The sequence below is a fragment of the Herpailurus yagouaroundi genome, unplaced genomic scaffold (genome assembly GCF_014898765.1).
Source record: "Herpailurus yagouaroundi ecotype Mexico unplaced genomic scaffold, PumYag 190, whole genome shotgun sequence".
Classification (NCBI taxonomy): Eukaryota; Metazoa; Chordata; class Mammalia; order Carnivora; family Felidae; genus Herpailurus; species Herpailurus yagouaroundi.
This window is the reverse complement of record NW_024412421.1, coordinates 31,874,335-31,893,561: the sequence shown is the minus strand read 5'-3', so window position 1 is coordinate 31,893,561 and position 19,227 is coordinate 31,874,335. Positions and strand designations below refer to the sequence as shown.

Here is a 19,227-nt window from a genome sequence, read left to right as displayed (position 1 = left end):
GAGCCCCGCGTCGGGCTCTGGGCTGATGGCTCAGAGCCAGGAGCCTGTTTCCGATTCTGTGTCTCCCTCTCTCTCTCTGCCCCTCGCCCGTTCATGCTCTGTCTCTCTCTGTCCCAAAAATAAATAAACGTTGAAAAAAAAATTTTTTTAATAAAAAAGAAATAAAATAAAATTGCTGTGTCATATTCCATCATAAGCACCAAAAGTTATATAATCATTTTCCTATTCATGGACATTTAGGTTAATTCTTTCTTTTGCTCTCATGTACAGTGCTGGAAAGAACATCACTTATGTGTCTCTGAATGTATGTATTTGTTCTCTAGGACAGACACTGAGACTTTCTGGGTCAAAGATAGACACGTTTAAAATGGTCATAGATTTTAGTCCTTCACATTTATCAGCAAGGCATGTGAATGCCTGTTTTTCTGTCCTTTTGTCTTATTTATTTATTTGTTTCTTTGTTTATTTATTTATTGCTTGAATATGGCTCACACAATGTGACATTAGTTTCCGAAGTGCAAATTAGCGATCTGACAAGTTTACACATTATATTGTGTTCAGCACAAGTGTAGCTACTATCTGTCCCCATACATCACTCTTACAATACTATGACTATATTCCCCATGCTGTCCCTTTCAACCCTGTGACTTATTTATTCGTTGCCTAACTGGAAGCCTGTATCTCTCACTGCTCTTCACCCATTTTGCCCAGCCTTAGCCCCCTCCCCCTAGCAACCGCTACTTTGTTCTCTACTTATGGATCTGTTTCTGATTTTTTTTGTTTTGTTTTAGATTCCACATACAAGTAAAATCATACGGTATTTGTCTTCCTGACTTTTTTCACTTAGGATAATACCTTTAGGTCCATCCATGTTGTTGCAAATGGCAAGGTCTCATTCTTTTTTATGGCTGAATAATATTCTGTGTGTGTGTGTGTGTGTGTGTGTGTGTGTGTATGCACACATGTGCACCACATCTTCTTTATTCATTCATCTATTTTTTTTAATATTTTTAATGTCTTTATTTTTGAGACAGAGAGTCAAAGCACAAGTGGAGGGGGGGAAAGAGAGTGAGAGACACAGAATCTGAAGCAGGCTCCAGTCTCTGAGCTCTCAGCACAGAGCATGATGCGGGGCTCGAACTCATAAGCAGTGAGATCATGACCTGAGCCCAAGTCGGATGCTTAACCAACTGAACCACCCGGGCACCCCTCTCCTTTCATCTGTCAGCGGACACTTGGGTTGCTTCCATGTATTGACTACTATAAATAATGCTGATTGCATTTAACTTTTGCTTCTTGTATGTCCATGTGCATCTATGCTCGGGAGACAGGCCTCTGTGTAAGCGTCACCACCAGGGCCTGCCCAGAGGAAGAGACAGTAACATTGGAAGCAGATAGAAGCATCTGAGCCAGGTGACAGATGTCCATCTTGGTATAAATTAGCACATTAGAATTATGGCTCTTCAACATGTAATAATATATGTGTGTACCAGTTTTGTGAGCCCAGTGAATGTGGCTTTGCCCTGCAGCTGGACAAATTCAACTTCTCAGTCAACTATGCTGGAACCAGCTCCTGGACAGTGCCAAGCGCCACAGATAGGTGCCAAGCACGCAAACCCCTACACCACCCCGGAAACCCCAGATGTCACTGGTGACCAGTACTGTCTTGCAAAATTATTCTCCAAATGTCAACAGGTGAGACTGCCTTTCCCATTCTACACATGGGAAAACTGAAAAGGAGAAGGGCCAGCAATACAGAGATAGTAGGGATAGACTTAGACTCTCTGCCGGGGCCTAAATCCAAGCCCATGCCTCTTCGTTATCCTGGACCAGCCACCTTCTCCTTTATCTGTTTAAGAAGAGAGGGGAAGTGTGGGGAAGCCAAGTCCAGAATGCTCCTCGTGTGGTCCAGCAAGGAAGGGTATGATCAACCTGCAAGTAACTAACTTAGAACCCGATTGGCATGAAGAATGGGTCTGGAACTGGGTTACACCTGCTCTGACGGGCAAGGCCATGTGTCCACGGAGGGCCCCTCCCATTTGTGATACACCAAACCCTGTGCTTCTGCCTCATGGTCGACGCAGCTGGGCATATTGAGGCCATGAATTTTCAAGCTTCCAGTTTTCCTGACAGGTTTCTGTCATATTAGGATGTCCGCATGTTCCTTCCCTGCACAGAAAGAATCGTTCTGCAGTGCAGAGATGAAGGCCGCGGCCCCGGGTTCCATGCAGCAAAGAAACACCCAGCCAGGGCATGTGCAGAGGAGGGTGAGAAAGGTTGTCCACCCAAAAGTCTACCAACAGGCGGATACATAAACACAACATGGTGTATCCATCCAATGAAATATGATTCAGCCATAGAAGGAAATAAAGTTCTGTTACACACTACAGCAATGGTGAATCTTGAAAACTTTATGCTAAGAAAGAGAAGAAAGAGATGTGTTGATCCTGACTACATGTTCTCTGAGTAGAGAACAATCTGGAAGATATTTTTGAAAGTAGCGTCTTTTTAAAAAAATTTAATTTATTAAGTAGGCTCCATGCCCAATGTGGAGCTTGAACTCACGACCCTGAGATCAAGAGTCACATGCTCTACTGATGGATGGAGCCAGCCACGCACCCCCTGAAGGTCGTTACTTTGACTAGCTTCATGAATCCAGGATCTAACTCTCTAGAAAGTTCCTAGGAAGAGCCTGGCATGTGGAAGATACAGGCAAACTTCAGAGATTTTGCGGGTTCAGTTCCAGACTGCCACAATAAAGCAAGTCAAATGAATGTTTTGGTTTCCCAGCATATATAAAAGTTATGTTTACACTATACTGTAGCCTATTAAATATACAATAGCATTAGGCCTAAAAAACAATGTACATACCTTAATTAAAAAATACTTTATTGCTGGGGCACCTGGGTGGCTCAGTCAGTTAAGTGTCGACTCTTGATTTTGGCTCACGTCATGATCTCACAGTTCGTGAGTGATTCAAGCCCCGCATCGGGCTCTGTGCTGATAGCGTGGAGCCTGCCTGGGATTCTCTCTCTCCCGCTCTCTCTGTCACTCCCCTGGTCGCTCTCTCTCTCTCGTTCTCCGTCTCAAAACTAAATAAATAAATGTTAAAAATAATATATTTAAGAAATACTTTATTGCTAAAAAATGCTGACCATCATCTGGGCTTTATGCTGGTGGAGGGTCTTGCCTGGATGCTGACGGCTGCTCACCAAGTGGAGTGGTGGTTGCTGAAGGTTGGGGTGGCGGTGGCAGTTTCTTAAGACAACGGTAAAGCTTGCCACATCGATTGACTCTTCCTTTAGAGAGTGATTTCTCTGTTTCATGTGATGTTGTGTGATAGCATTTTACCCACAGGAGATCTTTTTTTCAAAATTGGAGTTAATTCTTCTCAAATCCTGCTGCTGCTTTGACAACTCAGTTTATCTGCTAAATCCTCTCTTGTCATTTCAGTCATCTTCACCAGGAGTGGAAACCACTTTCACAAAGGCCACTACTTTCTTCGGTCATCCATAAGATGCAACTTCTCATGCATTAAAAGTTTTATCATGAGAAGGCAGCAATTCAGTCCCACCTTCAGGTTCCACGTGGTTTTTTTTTTTTTTTTTAATGTTTATTTATTTTTGAGAGAAAGAGAAAGCACAAGCCAAGGAGGGGCAGAGAGAGGGGGAGACAGAGGATCCAAAGTGGGCTATGCACTGACAGCAGTGAGTCTGATGACAGCAGTGGGGCTCGAACTCACGAACGGCGAGATCATGACCTGAGCCAAAGCTAGACGCTCAACTGATTGAGCCACCCACATGTCCCAGGCTCCACTGTTAATTCTGGTTCTCCTGCTATTTCCACTACATCTGTGGTGACTTCCTCCACTCGAGTCTGGACAGCCTCAAAGTCATCCATCCATAAGGGTTGGAATCAACTTCTTCCACTCTTGTTAATGCTGATATTTTCACCTCTTCCCATGAATCACAAATGTTCTTAACAGCATCCAGAATGGTGAATCCTTTCCAGAAGGTTTCCAATTGACTTTGCCCAGATGCATCGGAGGAATCACTTTTTATGGCATCTCTAGCCTTACAAAATGTATTTCTTAAATAATAAGACTTGAAATTCAAAAATTACTTCTCTATCCACGGGCTGCAGAATGGATGTTACGTTAGCAGGCATGAAGACAACATTCATCTCATTGTACCACCCCCATCAGCATGGGTGACTAGATGCATTGTCAGTGAGCACTAATATTTTGAAAGAAATTTTTTTTTTCCCCTGAGCAGTGAGTCTCAATACTGGGTTTAAAATATTAGGCAAACAGATGTGCTGTCGGCCAGGCTTTGTTGTTCCATTCATAGAGCACAAATAGAGCAGATTTAGCATAATTCTTAAGGGCTCAAGCCTTTTCAGCATGGTGAGTGAGCACTGGCTTCAATTCAAAGTCACCAGCTACATTAACCCCTACGAAGAGAATCAGCCCCTTCTTTGAACCTCTGAAGCCAGGCGTTGATTTCTCTTCTCTAGCTTTGAACGTCTTGTTGTTGAGTGAAAATCTATTGGTCAGTGTAGCCATTTTCACTCTGTCTAAATACTTTGCTGCAGCTTCTGCAACAGCACCTGCCGCTTCACCTTGGACTTTGAGGTTAGGACGACAGTCTCTTTCCTTTGTGCCTCACGAACCAATATCGGCCAATTTCAAGCTTTTCTTGTGCAGCTTCTTCGCCTCTCAGCCTCCATGGAACTGGAGAGAGTTAGCACTTTGCTCTGGATTAGGCTTTGGCTTAAGAGAATGTTTCCTCTTCTATCCAGACCACTGAAACCTTCTCCACATCAGCAGTAAGGCCTCTCGCTTTCTTCGCATTTGCGTGTCCGCTGGAGGAGCCCTTTTGATCTCCTTCGGGAACTTTCCCTTTGCACTCACAGCTTGGCTAAATGACGCAAGAGGCCTGGCTCTGGCCTGTCTCCGCTTTCAACATGCCCTACTCCCTGAGCGTAGTCACTTCTAGCTTTTGACTTAAAGTGAGAGACAAGGGACTCTTCCTGTCACTTGCACCCTTACAGGCCAGAGTAGGGTTCCTAACTGGCCTAATTTCAATACTGCTGAGTCTCAGGGAAGAGGGAGGCCCGAGGGCAGGGGGAGATGAGGGAAAGGCTGATTAAGTTTGCTATCTTCTATGGGCACGCTTCGTGGCGCCCCAAAACAATGACAATAGTAACGTCACAGATCACTGATCACAGGTCACCATCACAAATATAATAGTAAAGAAAAAGTTCGGAATACTGTGAGAATTACCAGAATGTGTCACACAGACATGAAGTGAGCAGATGCTGTTGGAAAAATGGCGTCAATAGACTTGCTCAACACAGGGTTGCCACAAACCTTCAGTCTGTAAAAATCGCATTGTCTGCGAAGCACAACAAAGCCAAGTGAGGTAAAAGGAGGTGTGTCTGTGCTGGAGGCAAATGGAGTGATGGCGTGTTGAACTTTGCCAGGCCCTGTGATTCTGGAAAACAGCGAACAGAATCACCCCCTCTCTTTGTTTCTTAGGAGACAGCTTAGTGCAAAGAAGTCACCTGCCCCCTGTGACCTGGGTAACACTCATGGATGCTCCCCTGGCTTACCTGTGACAGGGCCAGACCCAGGTCCTCCATTGCTCCATAAATAATTAGCTGCATGGCCTGTCACCAGCGAATCATTGGAAAAAAAGTGCTTGTTAACCAACCTTTGGTGCAGATTCTCTTCTTTCCCTGGGCCCTGGCCCACCCCCAGCCTGAGCCAGTAGACAGCCACTCCTGAGAATAGGCTGGTCTCAGGAGAAAACCTCCTTTCATCTACCGTCTGGCCACAGCCTGCCTGCCCATGCAATGCCCCTCACCTGGAGCCATCTGCACGTGTTTACTGCCCCCTCTAAAAGCAACATTCTGTTTTTGGTCCAACCCTTGAGATACTTGCAGACCTATGGTCAGAGTATTCCCCATACGACGCCTGTCCTATCCCCCTGCAATAACCCTTTCAAATAAAACCTCTCCTTAGTAAATCGGGATTTGTTTTTATTTGACGGTGAATTAACAAAGCCAAAGTTCATAGAAGGCCATCTGCTTATCCTTATCTGTAGGAAGGCACAGCACAGAGGCCTGGGTGTGAGCCTTGGTCCCACCATCCCTACCTGTGCAACCCTGGTCAAGTTATTTAACTTCCCTGTGTCTCCGTTTCCGCATCTGTAAAGTGGACTTACTAATGATACCTAAACCAGTTAATATTTGTGATGTGTTTAGCAGTGCCTGTTCCCAGTAATAATTATATAGATTAAAAAAATAATAAAGCTGTTAACCTTCCTGATTTTCAGGCCTTTGCATGCACAAATTGGCAGACGAAGAATTTGTGTCTAGTGAGGATCAATTCAACATCTCAGTTAAGATGCATGCTGCCTGAATCTCTGTCTTCCACACATGAGTTTTGGAGAATGTTCTGTGTAGTTGTGTGGACCCCCTATTTCTTCATCTGGGAAGTGGGGTTATGACAGTACCTCCCTCCTAGGCTGATGTTGGGAGGTAACACACAGCAGATGTTTTACACAAGACCCCGCATGTTGTAAGCAGCTCTTATCGGTATTGTGGCTCTAACCAGGACATCGTTTGTGATTTACAGCGTTAAAGATCAGGCTGTGCTAGCCCTGAGCCTATGCAAGTGTCAGCGCACCTTGGGAAAGAAAGCCGCTCCCTGTTGAGAATCCTTGTGTACTCTGGAAACCCCAAGACAAGGCAGGGGCCTTGGGGAAAAGGCAAGTGTCTCATAAGGGCTCTCTAATGGTAATCTCTGAAAATAACCACACCCTGCATGGATTGCGTGTTCACCAAGTTCCTGCCAGCCTCTCACATACTAACTCATTACATGCTCCCAACCACTCTGAAAGGTAAGTCATTTTACTACCATCAGTTACAGAGGAGGAAACTGAGACACAAAAAGAGTTAAATCGTTCAGCTGGGACATGGCAGGGTTAGGTTGGAACCCAAAGCAGGGTCCAGGATCTAAACAGCTGGGATATAAAATATTCAATTCTTTGGGGCACCTGGCTGGCTCAGTTGGCAGAGCACATGACTTTTGATCTCAGGGTCATGAGTTCGATCCCCATGTCAGGTGTAGAGATTACTTAAAATAAATAAATAAAATCTTTAAAAATATTCCATTCTTTTAGCGCACAGGATTTAGCACAAAGAAGATGGTCAGTAAAAAGCATGTGTTGACTAAATGGGCATTTAAGAAGGCATTGGAATGTGAATGCTTTCAGAACAGAGAATCCTGTCACTCATGTTGATAGTACCTGACTCAAAGTAAGTACTCAACAAAACATTTGTTGAGTTGGACATCCATCCCTGGTAGAAGGTGGATGACATACTGGAGTTGGGTTTAAGCTATGCCCTTTGAGATCATTCTATCTCTAGTAGCCTAGAAATATATCAACTTGGAGCAAGTAATGAGAATTTAAACCAAATCTCTACAAGATAGGAGTGAGTTTGAAATACGGATTCATTCTAAAAATATTAATAAAGTCTCCCTTTATGTGCAAAATGGAAACAGTATGAATCCCTTTAATTCAAAAGAGTTAACAATTGTGTAGTCTCAAAGCTGGTGGGCTCATGGGAACTAGATTTATGCCATTGCTACTCGAGAGTGCTGGATTAGCTGCTGAACAGAAACAGTCCAACATTTGTTCAAATCTTAAATTAGGTAAGTTGTGAAGTTCAGAAGTTCTTTAGGACCATGTCCCTTGAATGTAACACACCACCCTGTAAAGGTGAGACTGCATGTGCTCTTGGATACAAGCTGGTCCCTTGGAAGCGACATTCAAGTCTTTTTTTTTTTTTTCCTTTAATTCTTTTAATGTCCGTTTATTTTTGAGGGAGAGAAAATGATCTGGGGAGGGGCACAGAGAGAGAGAGAGACAGAGGGAGAGAGAGGGAGACACAGAATCCGAAGCAGGCTCCAGGCTCCGAGCTGTCAGCACAGAGCCTGATGAGGGGCTCAAACCCACGGACCGTGAGATCATGACCTGAGCCGAGGTCGGACGCTTAACCGACTGTGCCACGCAGGTGCCCCCCCTTGGAAGCTACATTCAGAAAGAGGGACGAAGAGGGAAGAATGTGTAAGCCTGTAAATTTCTAGTCATTATCCAAACATCCTGCAAGTAATGAAACTTTAAGATCAACAACGGGGTGGGGGGGGCGCCTGGGTGGCTTAGTCGGTTAGGCGTCTGACCTCGGCTCAGGTCATGATCTCACGGTCGGTGAGTTCGAGCCCCACCTCGGGCTCTGTGCTGACAGCTCAGAGCCTGGAGCCTGCTTTGGATTCTGTGTCTCCTTTCATCTCTGCCCCTCCCCAACTTGTGCTCTGTCTCTCTCTGTCTCTCAAAAATAAATAAATGTAAAAAAAAATTTTTTAAATCAACAATGGGGAAGTAAAAGAAGAAATCCCTATTTATCTTACCAATGTAGCACAACTTTTATAGGCTTCATGGTTTTTCTTCTAGACTTCTTTCTGCACATTGTTCTTTAACAATTCCAGTTATAGCACACATATAATTTGACAACTAATTTTTAAATTAATATTAGGTAAACCATTTTTACACATTTATACATTGTCTTCAAAACCACAAACCATTATTTTTCATAATGAGATGAAATTCTCCCTATTAAAATGCAACAGAGAGGGATGCCTGGGTGGCTGAGTCAGTTAAGCTTCTGACTCTTGGTTTCGGCTCAGGTCATGATTTCCTGGTAATGGGTTCAAACCCCTCATCAGGCTCTGTGTTGGCAGTGTGGAGCCTGCTTGGAATTCTCTCTCTCCCTCTCTCTCTATCCCTGCCCCTCCCCCACTTGCACTGTCTCTGTCTCCCTCAAAATAAATAAACTTTAAAAACTAAAAATAGGGATGCCTGGGTGGCTCAGTCAGTTAAGCATCCAACTTCTGCTCAGATCATGATCTCACATTTCGTGAGTTCGAGCCCTGCGATGGGCTCCGTGCTGACAGCTCAGAGCCTGGAGCCTGCCTCGGATTCTGTGACTTCCTCTCTCTCTGCCCCTCCCCTGCTCGTACTCTGTCTGTCTCTCTCAAAAAACAATTAAAAAAAATTTAATAAAAAATTAATTAATTAATTAATTAAGCATGGAGAAAATTAATTAATTAATTAAGCATGCAGCATGGAGAAATGGTCTGAGCCTGGATTCTGGAGCTAGAAGACTTGAGTTCAAATCCTGGCTCTGCCACTTACCAAAGTCACTCACGTGACTTTGGCCCATCAACCCCTCTGTGCCTCAGTTTCCTCATCTGTAATGTAGGGTGATACTAGCACCTGCTTCCTAGGGTTGTTAGAAGGATTAAAATGGTCTGATTAATTAAAGTAATTGGCACAAGGCCTGGCACAGGGCATTTACTATTCAGGTGTTTGTTGAGTAAATGCCAGCTGTGTTCTTCAACCCTGCTACTACTTTCATTGGCTGCTTCTAGTTCCTGGAACCAAAAGAATTGTCAGTTCAGTTCTTATCTTGGGTCATCGGCTCTACTTTCTGCCAGTGGTCCCATCTCTCCCACACCCTGTCCCTAAGGCCCCTCCAAGTCTTCCTATTGCCAGTGATCTCTTGGACCAACAGCAGCCACAAGCAGGGCTTCTTAGGGGTATAGGCATCTTCGGAAGTATTGAGGGCTTTTCTCACAGTGGATTTCACTTCTAACAGTCGAACGCACAAACACAAACTGAAGATCTGCTATGTATCAATAAGAGCATGGTCTGATACGTGTTTTGCTTGCACAGGGCGTTTTGTAGAAATCTAAACTAACACCTAGAATCAGGGGAGTTCACCTGAGAATCCAGGTCAATGGTTTCTCTTGGCTAACCGGGAGATAAGCCAACTGCAGGCCTGCATTCCAACAAGGAACCCCTGACTTGAAACTGAGGATCCCTATGCTCCCTGCCATGGGCCATACTCTCAGAGCAGGGCTCCATAGTGGGCATGTGCCACTCCCAGAATTCCTTTTTATTTATTTATTCATTCATTCATTTACTTACTTATTTACTTACTTATTTGTTTATTTATTTATTTTAAATAAAATTTATTGGGGCGCCTGGGTGGCGCAGTCGGTTAAGCGTCCCACTTCAGCCAGGTCACGATCTCGCAGTCCGTGAGTTCGAGCCCCGCGTCGGGCTCTGGGCAGATGGCTCGGAGCCTGGAGCCTGTTTCCGATTCTGTGTCTCCCTCTCTCTCTGCCCCTCCCCCGTTCATGCTCTGTCTCTGTCCCAAAAATAAAAAAAAATAAAAAAATAAACGTTGAAAAAAATTTTAAATAAAATTTATTGTCAAATTGGCTAACATACAACACCCAGTGCTCATCCCAACAAGTGCCCTCCTCTATGCACTCCCGGCATTCCTAATGATACCTGCCCCACTCCTGTAGCCTTGTGAGCCTCCGAGACCCCTGATGTACTTTGTCCCACTTACAAAAGTCATCTGGGCCCAGAGATGCTTATCTTGAAACCTGTGCAAAACTGAGGAGGAAATGACTGTCTCCTCCCTTGCTTAAGACTTAAGCAATCCATCAGATTGCCACCCTCGTGTTGTCACTGCCTGTTCCCTATAAAATATGTTAGGGTTGATAAAATGGTAGATAAATAAAATAAAACTCTAGTGCACTTAAGGCTTCCCTGAGGGTCATTTAAGGCTCAGCTCTTAACCCAGGAAGAGCAAATACTTGCAACTGTACCACCAACACCACCTCCTTTGCCAGTGGTATTCTCAAGATAGTAACTGTTGGGTGGTGTGGCCCCGGGAAAAGTCCATTCTGTAATGGAAATAAATGCATTTTTTTCCCTGAAATAGAATCTTTATGAATAATTATGCCATGCTATTGCCATCTTTTTTTAAAGTTTATTTATTTATTTTGAGAGAGACAGAGACAGGGAACAGAGACCGCATGAGCAGGGGAGGGGCAGAGAGAGAGGGAGAATCCCAAGCAGGCTCTGCTCCACCAGCACAGAGTCCGAAGTAGAGCTCGAACTCACAAAACTTTGAGATCTTGACCTGTGCCAAAATCAAGAGTCAGGTGCTCAACCGACTGAGCCACCCAAGTGCCCCTGCTATTCCTCTCTTAAGATGGCCAACTGAGATGCCAAAACATTCAATACTTGTTCAAGGCCACACATCTGGGATATGCTAGAGTTGTCTTTTGAACCCAGATTTGCTCTTTCTAAGGCACGTTCTTTTCTGTCTATGAGTCGTTGTCTCTTTGAGCACCTTGGGCAGAAGATGGGCAGGGAGGATGCACAAAGTGGGGACACCAATGAGAGCTGTCTGCCAGAGAATGGTCTCCATCACTAGTGCCACCTCTCTTCCCAGAGGATGGATTCCTATCATCCGTGCAACAACACCAACTGCTTACACCTGCTCATCCAGAAGGGGAAATGCAACAATTTGTTCTCAAGTGGTGCATGAGGGAAGAGCTCCTAGACTGGCTGCAAAATAAGCAAAAGTGACCCTGCTGGACTTGGGCAAGGGCTAGACTCCCAGACCACAGTCCAGTCCTGATGTCTCTCCTGAACTTCCCCTGTGGCCACCCCAAATTCATCACCTATGGCTTCACCTTCTAGAATTCCTTATTCTCCTAAATGACATCACTCTCCTTCCAGTTACACAAGACCAGTGCCTTCTCCTGATCCTCACCTCCATTCAGTCCCCTTGCCTTCCATCCTAAGATTTTGACAGCCATCTCCATATCTCCTTTTCTGCACCTCATGATGAAAAAATCCAGGTCAACCCAGGTCAGCCTGCCATCAGATGGCCACCAAGGTTGGGGTGCAGTAGGAAATGGCATTATAATTGTCCAAAATTTCATATGACATCTATTCAGGTTATTCTAGTTAAGAAACAATGGACATGAGTCTCAGTACTGACATCCCTGAAACCCATGCTGATGGGGAAGATGTGTGGTCAGCTGAAATGATCAGAATTTCAGAAATCCTTGGCCAAGCCCAGACACCATTAGAAAGACTCCTCTTTGAGTCTTGGGTACTCTGGCTGAGTACCCAGATTAGGGCGGGGGAAACTCCCTGTTGACAGTACTAGGGGACTCAGCCAAGACTTCCCAGCACCATTTCTTCTAAGGGTGTCTTTGCAGAGATTTGGAGAGTGCTTTTTGGGTTTTTTCCTCTAATCCACTAAATACCCACCTTCTCATAAAGAAAGAAAATAGGGAGAGATGAGCCAACAGTTGGTATCCATGACCATATAAAGAGGTAGGGCGCTGGCTTTCCCTAAATGCCACTTTTAACTTCGGACGTGTCTTCCTATCTCCACATTCATTCATTTGTGCATGCATCATCCATCTAGGAATCCCTGGGCTAAGTCCTAGAAACACCACCATCAAAGAGAGACCTCTCCCCAACTTCATGGTGCTTACTGCCTTAATCCTGAGTCCCACTGAAATCCCTGGGACACTCTAAAAAAATCAGTGCCCAGGCCACATGCCCAGACAGTCTTAATTTAGTTGGTCTGAGATGGGACTAAATGCTGGCAACAGTTTCTAAAGCTCTCCAGGTGATTCCCATGTGCAGTCACGGTTGAGAAACACTGATCTAAGGTGGGGATCTCAACCAGGGTGACTTTGCTCCCCTGGATATTGGGTAATAGGTGAAGGCTTTTTTTTTTTTTTTTTTTTTTTTTTTTTTTGTCACAACTCTGATGATCCAATGGGTAGATGTGGGGATGTTACTTGACATCCTGTAGCTCACAGGGCAAACGCCACCACAAAAAGTTATCTGGCTCCAAATAGCAGTAGTGTTAAGGTTGAGAAACTCTAGATAGGAGGAAGACAGACATTAGGTAAATTATTACAATACAGAGTGGTGAATGTTATAAATAGAAAGCTCTGGGAACTATAGGCCGTAGGTAATATTTATAGGGAACCCCAAGTCCCTCCTTTAGTAAATATTCCATTGGAGAAGAATACTGGCAGGAAAGAGAAAGAACTAGGTCCCCTCCATCAGGCCGGGACTCTGGTGCTATCTAGTCCACGATTCTACCTCCTGTGCCCAAAACAGCGCTTGGCATGTTGTAGTTGCTCTGTAAATATTTGCCTAATGACAAAACGCCCACTGATTACGTGGAGGCATCAGGCACCGTCACCTTTCTCTCCGCCCCACTCTGTACTGGTTTCCTGGACTCGCTGCTCCTCCTCTCCAGCGTGCCAGTCCCTGCCAGCCCCTGCCCTGCCGTATGTCTGCACCTCAGAGCCCAGTTCTGTCCCTGAGCCTACCCTTCCTCTGCCTCCAGCCTTAGACATTTCCACTGACCATAAGCTAAAATTCAGGTTCTTCAGTTCAGCAGCAAAGGCAGTACCATCTGATTCCAATCTACATTTCCAAGTGTATCTCCCCCTCTCCTTCTGCTTGCATCCTGAATGCCACACGGAACCATACCTAGAACATCCTTGGTGTCTCCTCACCCACATCTTTGATTACATCGGACACTCTGCCTGGAATGCTTATGCATGTCCCTTTCGCCATTCCTTGCCATTTGAATTTTTAAAAAACTGTTCCCTACAAGAAAACCTTGTATAATGGACTATGTACCCATCTTCCATCTACAAGAATTATCAATATTCTGTTTTATTTATTTCCTCTCCCAATAGTTTTCCCCTTTTCTCTGCATTTTAAAAAAAAAATTTGGGGGCGCCTGGGTGGCGCAGTCAGTTAAGCGTCCGACTTCAGCCAGGTCACGATCTCACGGTCCGTGAGTTCGAGCCCCGCGTCAGGCTCCGGGCTGATGGCTCAGAGCCTGGAGCCTGTTTCCGATTCTGTGTCTCCCTCTCTCTCTGCCCCTCCCCCGTTCATGCTCTGTCTCTCTCTGTCCCAAAAATAAATAAACGTTAAAAAAAAATTTTATTTATTTATTTATTTATTTAAGTAATCTCTCCACCCAACATGGAGCTCGAACTTACGACCTTGAGATCAAGAGTCACACGCTCTTCTGACTGAGCCAGCCAGGCACCCCTTTTTCTCCTACATTTTAAAGCAAATCCCACCCTTAATATCATGTTATCCATAAACCTATAATTATGTCAGTATACACCACCAAAAGGCAAGGACTTTTCAAGTATAACTATATGGTCTTTATAAGCTTGCAAAAAGTAACAATTCCTTTTTTATGTTTATTTATTTTTGAGAGAGAGAGAGAGACAGATGGAGCATGAGTGGGGGAGGGGCAAAGAGCGAGACACAGAATCCAAAGCAGGGTCATTCTCCGAACCCACAAACTGTGAGATCATAACCTGAGCCAAAGTGAGTAGCTTAACCAGCTGAGCCACCCCGGTGCCCCAACAATTCTTGTTCACTGTCATCTAATACCTAGGATGTACTCCTCTTTCCCTGTTCATTTCCAAAATGTCTTTTTACAGTCGGTTTGACTCAAGGCGCAAACAAGTTCCATGCATCACATTTGGTCCTCAGGTCTCTGAAGTGTCATCTCTTCTACAGGATTCTATGCCCTTTTTCATCCCATTTATTTGTTGAGGAAACCATGGCATTTATCCTAAATAATTATTATTTATTATTTATTATTATTATTATTTATTCTAAATAATACCTCACATTCTAAGTTTGGCAAACTGCTTCCTTATTCTGTTCTTTAATTTGCTCCTCTGTCTTTTGTATTTCTGGTAAAGTTAGATCTAGAGGCTTAAGTTGATTTAGGTTCATTTTTCTCCCCCCAAGACTGCTTCTTAGGCGGTGCTGCATGCCTCCTGTTGCACCACCCACAAGGGCAAGCATGAGTCATGTTGCACTTTTAATGATGGTGATTGATCAGCAAATTCAGATGCTGGCAACCCAACCATATAATTCAAGGTTCCCCGTCAAACTTTCACAGGAGGCTTAGCCTACATTAATGATCATTGCCTCCTTCACTATTTCATTCAAGATAACACACACACGCATACACACACGTACACACACACACAAAATGATCCTTCTACTTGTCACTTCTTTCGCATTTATTAACTAAAATTGTGAAGACTGACAACATTTTTATTTTATGTTATTTTTTTTAACGTTTATTCATTTTTGAGACAGAGAGAGACAGAGCATGAACGGGGGAGGGGCAGAGAGAGAGGGAGACACAGAATCTGAAACAGGCTCCAGGCTCTGAGCTGTCAGCACAGAGCCTGACGCGGGGCTCGAACTCACGGACCGTGAGATCATGACCTGAGCTGAAGTCGGACGCTTAACTGACCGAGCCACCCAGGCGCCCCTGACAACATTTTTAAATGTTAAAATGTTAACATTTAAAAATGTTAGCCTTACCATAATTATTATTGTAATTTATGATTATTTTGAACTGCCATATGTATATCAAGAATAAAGCAAATAAGGGGCACCTGGCTGGCTCAGTGGGTGGAGCATGCAACTCTTGATCCGGGGTCCTGAGTTCGAGCCCCATGTTGGGAGCAGAGATAACAAAGAAATACGCTTTAAAAAAGAAAAGAATAAAGCAAATGAAGTATTATGTTAATGTCATTAGGAACCAAGATTTTTAGCATTGAAGTAATTCAGTAAAATCCCTGGCATCTTAAATTTGGATTAAAAGCATCAATACCCTTTCCAAACATCACATTTTCTTCAGTTCTGTCCTCTCAAAAGGCTTAGAGGCAATGACATTCCTCAACATTCGTATTTTGAAACCCTAATCCAAACGTGATGGAATTAGGAGCTGGGGCCTTCGAGAGGTGATTAGCTCATGAGGTTGGAACCTCTTGGATGGGATTAGTGCTCTTAGAAGCTAGTCTGTAGACTGTAGAGCTAGTCTGCTCACTTTCTTGCAGGGGACGATACAAGGAGAATCAGCAGCCAGCGACCTGGAAAAGGATTCTCCCCGGAACCTGACTACGTGGGCGCCAGAACTGTGAGAAATGCATTTCTCTTGTTTTTTAAATTTTTGTTTTAATGTTTACTTATTTATTTATTTATTTATTTATTTATTTGAGAGAGAGACAGACAGACAAAGCACAAGCCAGGGAAGGGGCAGAGAGAGAAGGAGACACAGAATCCAAAGCAGGCTCCAGGCTCTGAGCTGTCTCAGCACAGAGCCCGACACGGGGCTTGAACCCGTGAACTGTGAGATCACGACCCGAACCGAAGTCAGACGCTCAACTGACTGAGCCAGCCAGGCGCCCCACATGTCTCTTGTTTATAAGCTGCCCAGTTTATGGTGCCTTTTTAGAGCAGCCTGAGCTAAGACACCTTTGAAGCTGTCGATGGTTTAACAATCAGCGCCCCAAATTTCTGAGTGTTCAACAATAGTCTCTCTAAAGCTGGTAGAAGCGGACCCCAGCACACCACTGGAAACATGAAGCAGCTGAGGGAACCTGCAGTTCATTTTCAGGAACTTAGAAAAGATGTGCCTCAGGGAAGAAAAAGAATATTAGCTTGGCGCCTGATGGCTCATATCTGAGGTATCCACACTACATTTTTTCCTACCTCAGGACCTTCACACATGTAATACTTCCTCATCTTTTTCATTTTGTTTTTGCCTTGTTGGGTCATTCTCATCCTCCCGGCCTTCACTGAAATATCACCACCTCAGAGAGACCTTCCTGACTATTGTGTTTAAAGTAGATGTCCCCTCGCTCTTCTGGTGGATGTTCCTATGATGTGCCACCCAGATTCCCTTCAAGAAAAACTTGCCCCAGAAACAGAGTTTTGTTGGCAGACATCCTTCAGAAGTCAGCTCCTTGAGGGGCGCTTGGGTGGCTCAGTCAGTTGAGTGTCCGTTGAGTGTCTGATTTTGGTTCAGCTCATGATCTCACAGTTTGTGAGTTCAAGCCCTGTGTCGGGCTCTGGGCTGACACCTTGGAGCCTGGAGCCTGCTTCAGATTCTGTGTCTCCCTCTCTCTCTGCCTCTCCCCTGCTCATGCTCTGTCTCTGTCTCTCTCTCTCTGTCTCTCTCTCTCAAAAATAAATAAACATTTAAAAAAGAAGAAGAAGAAGTCAGCTCCTCCAGCAATTGTCTCAGCTACAGAGAGCCACCCTCCCCAGTGTGGTCCCCATTCTACAATTGATCCATGCAAAAGCATAAACACAGGTCTGGTCATTACAGCCCAACCTGGGAGAAATCTGAAGGGTCATTTCAGTGCTAGAGCTCCCCAAGGGGCTGAGAACCTTGCTTCCTTCTCTCCTCCCCAGAGGTGCACATTCTAGGATGCTCCTTAAGAAACGCCTCGCGTGCTCAACTCTGCCTCAGAGTCTGCTTCCCAGGGGAGTCAACCCACACCATTCTGCAATCCCAAATCTCACACCATATTATTCTTTTTCTCAGCCTTTTGGTCATTTTCTTCAATTTGAACATTATCATATTTGTTGATTGAATTGCTTTTTTAAAAATTCCCTTAGTGGAATATGAAGTGACGATTTATGCATGGCAACTCTTCTCATATTCATATGCTATCACCATGTATGACATGCAATAGGTAGGCAATGATTAAAAAAAAAAAAAACATTCTCCAAGGGGCGCCTGGGTGGCTCAGTCAGTTGAGCGTCCAACTCTTGCTTTTGGCTCAGGTCATGATCTCACAGTTTCTGGGTTCAAGTCCCACATCGGGCCCCACGTTGGCAGTGTGGAGCCTGCTTGTGATTCTCTCTCTCCTTCTCTCTCTTCCTCTCTCTCAAAATAAGCTTAAAAAAAAAAACTTTAAAAAAATCTCCCAGGGGTGCCTGGATGGCTCAGTCAGGTGAGCATCCGACTCTTGATTTTGGCTCATGTCATGATCCAACGTTGTGGGATTGAGCCCCATGTAGAGCACCATAGTGAGCAAGAGCCTGCTTAAGATTCTCTCTCTCTCTCTCTCTCTCTCTCTCTCTGCCCCTCTCCCCTGCTTGTGCTCTCTCTCTCTCTGTTCCTAAAAAAATAATAATAAATAAAATAAAAATAAATTCTCTAAGTATAGCCAATGGTGCACTGATGGGCCACAAACAGATCCCTCCCCCTGCCCCACCAAATTCAGATCATTTTTTAATGACCATTTTCATCCATTCATTTTTTTTTTTACATGCACTAACTTATTAGAGGCTTCTCAAATTTTATATTCACATATGAAATTAGAGTATACAAATGGCTCTTAACCCAGCATTCTATCAAGATCTGGTTGCCATAAATATGTTTTGCCCCTAGGGCATATAGGAAACAAAAAGTTGGTGCAGAAATGGGTGTGGTGGGCAGGCCCTAAGGAATTTTGCCTGTCTAAGGGAACTAGGTCCCAAAGGTTTGAGAGCCTTATATTTATATGTTATCTTATTTCATGCCTAAGATCTCAAGATTAAAGTCAGCCTTTTTAAAAAAAATAATTTAAATTTTCTAGAACAGTTAGATTTGTAGAAAAATAAGGAAGACTGTATAGAATTCCCACATATCCTGCATACAGTTTCCCCCCATCATTAACATCTTAGATTAGTATGTGACATTTTCTATAATTAATGAACCGATATGGATACATTACAATTCACTAAATTCCATATTTATTCAGATTTCCTTAACTTTTTACTTAATGTCCTTCTTCTGTTCCCATCCAGTACACCACATTACATTTTTAGTGGTCCTGTCTCCTTAGGTTTCTCTTGGCCGTGGCAGTTTCTCAGCCTTTTTTCGTCTTTGGTATCTTTGATGGTTTTAAAGAGTACTGGTCAGGTGTGTTGTAGGATACCCCTTTCCTGGAATTTGTCTGATGTTTTTCTCACGATTAGCCTAGGATTATGGGTTTGGGGAAGGAGATCACAGAGGTAAAGTGCCTTTCATCACATCATATGAAGAGTACGCTATCAGCAGGACTTGTGACTGTTGATGTTATCCTTGGTGACCTGAGCGAAGTAATGTTCTCAGGTTTCTTCACTGTAAAGTTCCTCTCTTTTCCCTTTCTGTACTGTGCCATCGGGAAGGAAGTCTGTGCATAGCTCACACTTAAGGAGTAAGCAGCTATCTTCCCTTCTTTTAGAATGAAGTATCTATGTAAATTACTTGGAATTTTTCTGCATGGGAGATTTGTCTTTTCTCCCTCATTTATTGATTTATTTGATCATTTATTTATATCATTATGGGCTTATGGATATTCATTTTATACCTTGGGTTATAATCCAGTACCATTTTATTGCTCACATTATTTCAACTTTGGCCATTTGGAGTTCTTTCAGTTGGCTTCTGTAA

General features: G+C 44.0%; 2 protein-coding genes across 2 annotated transcripts in view; one reads left to right on the top strand and one right to left on the bottom strand.

Moving 5' to 3' along the window:
- HSD17B2 (hydroxysteroid 17-beta dehydrogenase 2) overlaps positions 1–19,227 on the bottom strand; it is a 92,756-nt gene that overhangs the window by 45,816 nt on the left and 27,713 nt on the right. The gene's annotated exons all lie outside the window — the stretch shown is intronic.
- SDR42E1 (short chain dehydrogenase/reductase family 42E, member 1) overlaps positions 15,844–19,227 on the top strand; it is a 63,120-nt gene continuing 59,736 nt past the window's right edge. Inside the window, exon 1 of the mRNA XM_040443212.1 lies at positions 15,844–15,936. The gene's annotated coding sequence lies outside the window, so the exon portion shown is untranslated. The remainder of the gene's footprint in view (positions 15,937–19,227) is intronic.